General features: G+C 35.3%; 1 non-coding gene across 1 annotated transcript; it reads right to left on the bottom strand.

Moving 5' to 3' along the window:
* Window positions 1-676: 676 nt before the first annotated feature.
* On the bottom strand, window positions 677-783 carry LOC131252424 (small nucleolar RNA R71). Its single transcript, XR_009174445.1, has one exon. It is a non-coding gene; the product is annotated as a small nucleolar RNA R71 (small nucleolar RNA).
* Between the last annotated feature and the right edge of the window lie 5491 nt (window positions 784-6274).

Here is a 6274-nt window from a genome sequence, read left to right as displayed (position 1 = left end):
CCTAGCATCTCCTATCTGGTAAATTCGTTCTAACTCTCTCTCTCTCTCTCTCTTACTTCTTATTTGCTAAAATTTTCAATTCTTAAATTTTAGATTAGATTTTGTACTTGAAAGCTGAGAGTGTTTCATGCCCAAGTAGGTTTGTGACAACACTCTACGTCTTTTGAGTGAAGGAGGATTAGTCGAAGGGTTGCTATCCATCACAGGACTAGACATCACTTGAGATCCTCAGAGTAAATAGAAGTGATGGTTGCTAATCAACTTCAACCTCCAGTTGAGGAGGCCGAGGATGAGAATGAGGTGCATCATGCACCCTCGCCTCGTACTTTATGAGATTATTTACAACCAGCAGGGCTGAGTACACCTTCCTATATGATTTTTCTAGAAAATATAGGAAATATAGATATTAAGTCAGGAGTGATCCAACTCCTTCCAAAGTTCCATGGACTTGAATCTAAAAGTCCATATTTACACTTAAAAGAGTTTGACGAGATAATAGCCACTTTATATTTTTCTAACGTGTCTGAGGACACGATCTAGCTAAAACTTTTTCCTTTCTCATTGAAAGAAAAAGGCTAAGACATGGTTGCATTCACTACGTCCATGATCTATTGGTAAAGGGAATGACATGGCAAGACAGTTCATAAAGAAATTCTTCCCATATCATAAGACAAACACCATCAGAAAGTCAATCATGAACTTTGCCCAAAAGGAAGATGAAACATTCTTTTACTGTTGGGAGCTGTTTAAGGATCTTGTCAGTTCATGTCCACAACACGATTTTGAAACATGGCATATAACAAATTTCTTTCATGAAGGACTGACATCTTCCATGCACCAATTTATCGAGACAATGTGCAATAGGGAATTCATGAACAAAGATGTCGATGCTGTGTGGGATTACTTCGATAAACTCACTGAAGCCGCACAATCATGGAACATCTCCCTAAGACCTAACACCACTTCTAAACCTACTCAATCAAAGAAGAAGGGCGGAATATACTTGTTGAAAGATGAAGATGATATAAATGCTAAAGTGGCCAGTCTCACAAGGAAACTTGAGGCCATAGAACTTAAGAAGGATAAGGCTAAGGAAGTTGTTTGTGGTATTTGTGCTTGCAATGTTCGTACAACTGAAAATTGTCCAACAATACCTTCTTTTCAAGAAATATTTAATGAGCAATCAAATGCCATGAACAACTACCAAAGGCCTTTCAAAGGACTCACTTCAAGCACATACAATTTAAGTTGGAGAAATCATTCAAACTTCAGTTGGAGAAATGGACAAACTGCTACTCCTCAAGGAATCCCTAACCAATTCTTGAATCACGGGAAACCTCAAGAGAAATTGGTTCAAAATTCCACACAAACTCAAAAGCTTATCCAGCAAAGTACTCTCCAAGCCTTACAAAAACTTACTAAGGCTATACAAAAGATTAACTCATGCGTTGCGATTATGGAAAAAGGGATCCTTCCAGCTCAACCTATCCTCGATACTAAACTGCAATACAAAGTTAGTGAACCAAGCTCTTCAAATCCAATGGACCAAGATAAGTCTATCACCACCCTTAGAAGTGGAAAAATAATTGACAAATCTATTCTAGTGAGGGCTGAAAAGTCTAAAGACCCGGAAGAGTACACAGATCATAGACATAACACTACTCCACATGGATTAAAACTGAAACCTTTGAGCAAGCCGATTACTCCATTCTGCCAGCGGTTGATTGCACGAAAACCTCTAGGTAACTCTCAAGACATTTTAGAAGTGTTGAAACAAGTGAAAGTTAATATCCCTTTGCTCGACGCTATGAAACAAATTTCTTCGTATGCTAAATTTCTGAAAGACATATGCACTACTAAGAGGCAGGAGAGTATTAAAAATAAAATTTTTCTGACGAAAAAAGTGAGTGTCATCCTCAAGAAAGATGCGCCACAAAAATATAAAGACCTTGGTAGCCCAACAATCACTTGTATAATTAGGAATCACCATATTGAGAATGCACTCCTTGATTTGGGGGCGAGCTTAAATCTGATCCCCTAGGTCTAGGTGAATTAAAACCCACCCGAACTACATAACAACTTGTTGATCGCTGAGTTCGTAAACGAAGGGGGATGATTGAGGATGTGTTAGTATAGGTTGACAAATTCTACTATCCAGTAGATTTTATCATCCTGGATACTCAACCCATTCTAGATATGAGCACTCAAACCCTGTCATACTTGGCCACCCGTTCCTTGCTACATCCAACGCTATCATCAATTGTAGGAATGGGGTCATGAATTTTTCTTTTGAAAATATGACGTTGGAACTCAATATCTTTTTCAACATGAGCAGACAAGCAGCGGATGATGATGTATGTGTGGTGAATGCTTGTATCTATTTCATGTACATGTGGTGAATGTTGTAATAGCTATATTTCATTATTTTGCCTCTTGTTTTAGTTTAGGTTTTTTATCCTTACCGAGTTCAAGAAATCAGGTTGTCCTACCATAAACTTTGGTTTTTGGTGTAAGGTTGTCCTTTGAACAACGTTTGAATCAACTTCTCAATACTATTGCAATTCAGATTGTTATTTGATTCAGTTATCTTCATTTATATTCCGTAATTATTTTTATTTAAAATAGTCTTATTCACCCCCCACCCCCCCCTCTAGGACTGAGAGCTTGCCCTTTTCAAGTGGCATCAGAGCTAGATGATTCATCTCATGTGGCTAACATGCCTTTTCTCTTTGGCTTGTCTCTTTTTAGACACTTATTTCCTGAGCTTATCAATCTATAGCTTTCAGTATGTCAAATTTTGATAGCCTATCTATTACTAGGTCCCCACCATTTGATGGCTCAAACTATGCTTATTGGAAAGCCAGAATGAGGATTTTCTTTAAATTCATTGATGAAAGCATGTGGCAAGCCACGATAACCAAATGGAAACCACCAGTGTCTGAGGTTCTAGGCAGTGATGGAACTAAATCCATTAAAGAAACACCTTTTTATTTATGGACCATACCTCAGAAAAATGAGAGCAATGCAAATGCAAGGCTTTAAATGCAATCATTTGTGCACTATCACCTGATGAATTTAAAAGAATCATTTCATGTGATACTGTTAAACAAGCCTGGGACATTTTTGAAATGACACACGAGGGAACAACTATAGTAAAAAAGTCTAAAGTTCATATCCTCACTACTAGGTTTGAGGAGATTCATATAGAAGAAAATGAGTCTTTCATGGACTTCTATATGAAACTAAATGACATAGTTAACTCTATGTGGGGTCTAGGAGATAGTATCCTAGAAAGCAAGGTTTGCGCTAAGATACTACGATCACTTCCTGAGAGATTTAATTTAAAGGTGACTGTCATTCAGGAACTTAGAGACACGGATCAAATGAAGGTTGAGGAACTTGTTGGTTCACTTCAAACTTATGAGTTAAATTTCAAAGCTCTAAAAGGTAAGTCCATAGCTCTTAAATCATCCAAATATATTTCAAAAGATAGTGATATTAATTCTGATTGTGAAAACTCAGAGGATGATATGGCTTTGCTCGCTAAAAAGTTTTACAAGATTTTTAAAAGTAAGAAAAGAGTGGATTTTCAAAACCCCTTTGAGAAAAAAAGGGTAAATTTAAAAACTGGAAATCTCTAAAAGACAGTCAATGTTTCAACTGCCATGAATATGGGCATTTGGCAAATAAGTGTCTAAAAAGAGACAAACCTAAGAGAAAAGGCATGTTAGCCACATGGGATGAATCATCCAGCTCTAAAGCTTCTTCTGAGTCGGATGAATCAGAACCTGAAACTTCAAATGAAGTTAAGGCTTTAATGACTCTAGCCAGAGTCACTTCCACAGATAGTTGCGATTCAACTGAATATGAAAATTTGAGTGACCCTGAAAATGAAGATGATCTTCAAGATGCCTATAATGCCCTATATAGAGAAAGTTGTAAGATTGCTATCAAGCTAAAACTTTAAAAAAAAAAATTCTGAAATTAAAAGAGGAATTTGAAAATTCTATTTTTAAAAAATCTCATATTTCTGATTCTTTTGAAAAGCAAAATACGATTTGAGTTTCAAAAATTCTGAACTTGAAAAATTAAGAACAAAAAATGAGAAACTAAAACTTGAAGTTTCTTCCCTATTGAGTTAAAAGGATATATAGAGGTATGCCCATAGAGACCCTAAACTTGAAAAGATATTAACTGCATTTAGAAAATGTAGAGACAGATCAGGTCTAGGCTATATCAAAGATATACCTCAAAAAAATAAGAGTGTATCTCCTACATTTGTCAAAGGAGAATCCTCTAACTCAAAAGGAAAAGACTTGAAATATAATAATCAAAACAACTTTAAAAATGTAAAAACTTTTCAAGCATCTAAAGTCAATACTAATAATGTCAGCTTTAGAAAACAATGCTATAATCCTTTAGCTGAAAAAATTGTGGATTTTCTCAAGGAGCTTCTCTAATATGAGAATTGGTAGACAAAATAATATCAAGCAAATGAAAACCAACAGTGCTCCAAAACCCAAAACAACGATGAAATGGGTTCCTAAGGTTGCTTGTCTTATTACCCACACTACCTTCAAGGCTTCAAGTCACTCAAAGTGGTACCTATACAGTGGTTGCTCAAGACACTTGACAGGTGACAGAGATTTGTTCACTAACTGTAAAGAAATGACTGATGGCTCAGTCACTTTTGGTGATGGAAGCAACTGCAAGATAATTGCCCAAGGTACGGTTCAAATTTCTAACCTTCCTCCTTTTGAAAATGTTTTATTTGTAGAAGGGCATAAGCACAATCTTTTGAGTATCTCTCAAATCTGCGATAACAAGCATAGTGTTAAATTTACAAATCAAGGATGCGAGATCTCAAATGAGAAAGGTTGTGTGATATTAAATGGTCATAAAATGTTTAAAATTTGTTATATCATTAATGAATCTTACTCATCTAAATTATCTTGTTACATGGTCCAAACTAATGAAAATGATTTATGGCACAAACACCTTGGACATGTTAACTACCGAAATCTGTATACATTGAGTATAGACAATCTTATTAGAGGTCTACCCAAATTAAAGAAAATGGATAAAATAAGTGGCACATGTTAAATTGGAAAACAAACAAGGGTAGTCACAAGAAAGCGAACTCCTCTACCACATCTAAACCTCTTGAACTTCTCCACATGGATCTTGTTGGACTAACCAGAATGAAGAGTAGAGGTGGTAAAAAGTACTTCTTGGTTATCGTTGATGACTTTACCAAATTTACTTGGGTAGCATTCATGAGAGAAAAATTTGAGACTCTCAATGAAGTTAAAAGAATACTCAAGCGTATTCAAATTGAAAAAGAAATAAATGTTGTTAAGATCCGAAGTGATCATGGGTCGAAATTTGAAAATAGCAATTTTGAGAAGTTCTGAAGCGATCATAGTATATCGCATGAGTTTTTAGCTCCTAAGACACCTCAACAAAATGGGGTCATTGAAAGGAAAATTAGAGTACTACAAGAGATGGCAAATGTAATGTTAAATAGCATAAAGTTACCCAAAAAATTATGGGCTGAAGTTGTTAATACTGTATGTTATATTATAAACCATGTTTACATTAGAAAATCTAAAGATAAAATGGCATATGAATTATGGTTTAATAAGAAACCTACAGTTAAATACTTTCAAAATTTTGAAAGTAAGTGCTACATTTTACGAGATCGGAAAGTGTTGGGAAAGTTCGATACAAAGAGTGATGAAGGGATATTCCTAGGTTATGCTCTGAGTAGTCGAGCATATCGTGTTCTTAACAAAAGAACTAGTGTCATTCAGGAGTCTATAAATATTGTTATTGATGATCACCTGAACACACCAACATCTAGTTCAGAAGATGATGAAGTCAACATAATTGAAAAACTTGACTCCTCATCTTATCCAATCAATACTGAACTACGATCAGTCAAAGACCATCCTACTAATCAAATTCTAGGCAATCCTCTCACTGGTGTGCGTACTCGAAAACAACTGGAAAATAAATGCAATTATGTGTGTTTTACTTCCTAAATCAAACCAACCAACGTAAAAGAGGCACTCACTGATGAAAATTGGATTGTTGTCATGCAAGATGAATTGAATCAATTTGTTAGGAATGATGTGTGGTATTTGGTTCTAAGACTATCTAATAAATATATAATTGAGACTAAGTGGATTTTTAAAAATAAATCTAATGAATTAGGAAATATAATTAGAAATAAGGCTATACTAGTTGTACAAGGGTACACTCAAATAGAAGG

This window comes from Magnolia sinica, chromosome 7 (assembly GCF_029962835.1).
Source record: "Magnolia sinica isolate HGM2019 chromosome 7, MsV1, whole genome shotgun sequence".
NCBI classification, from domain to species: Eukaryota; Viridiplantae; Streptophyta; class Magnoliopsida; order Magnoliales; family Magnoliaceae; genus Magnolia; species Magnolia sinica.
The sequence above is the reverse complement of the archived record's forward strand: the minus strand, read 5'-3'. Positions and strand labels throughout refer to the sequence as shown.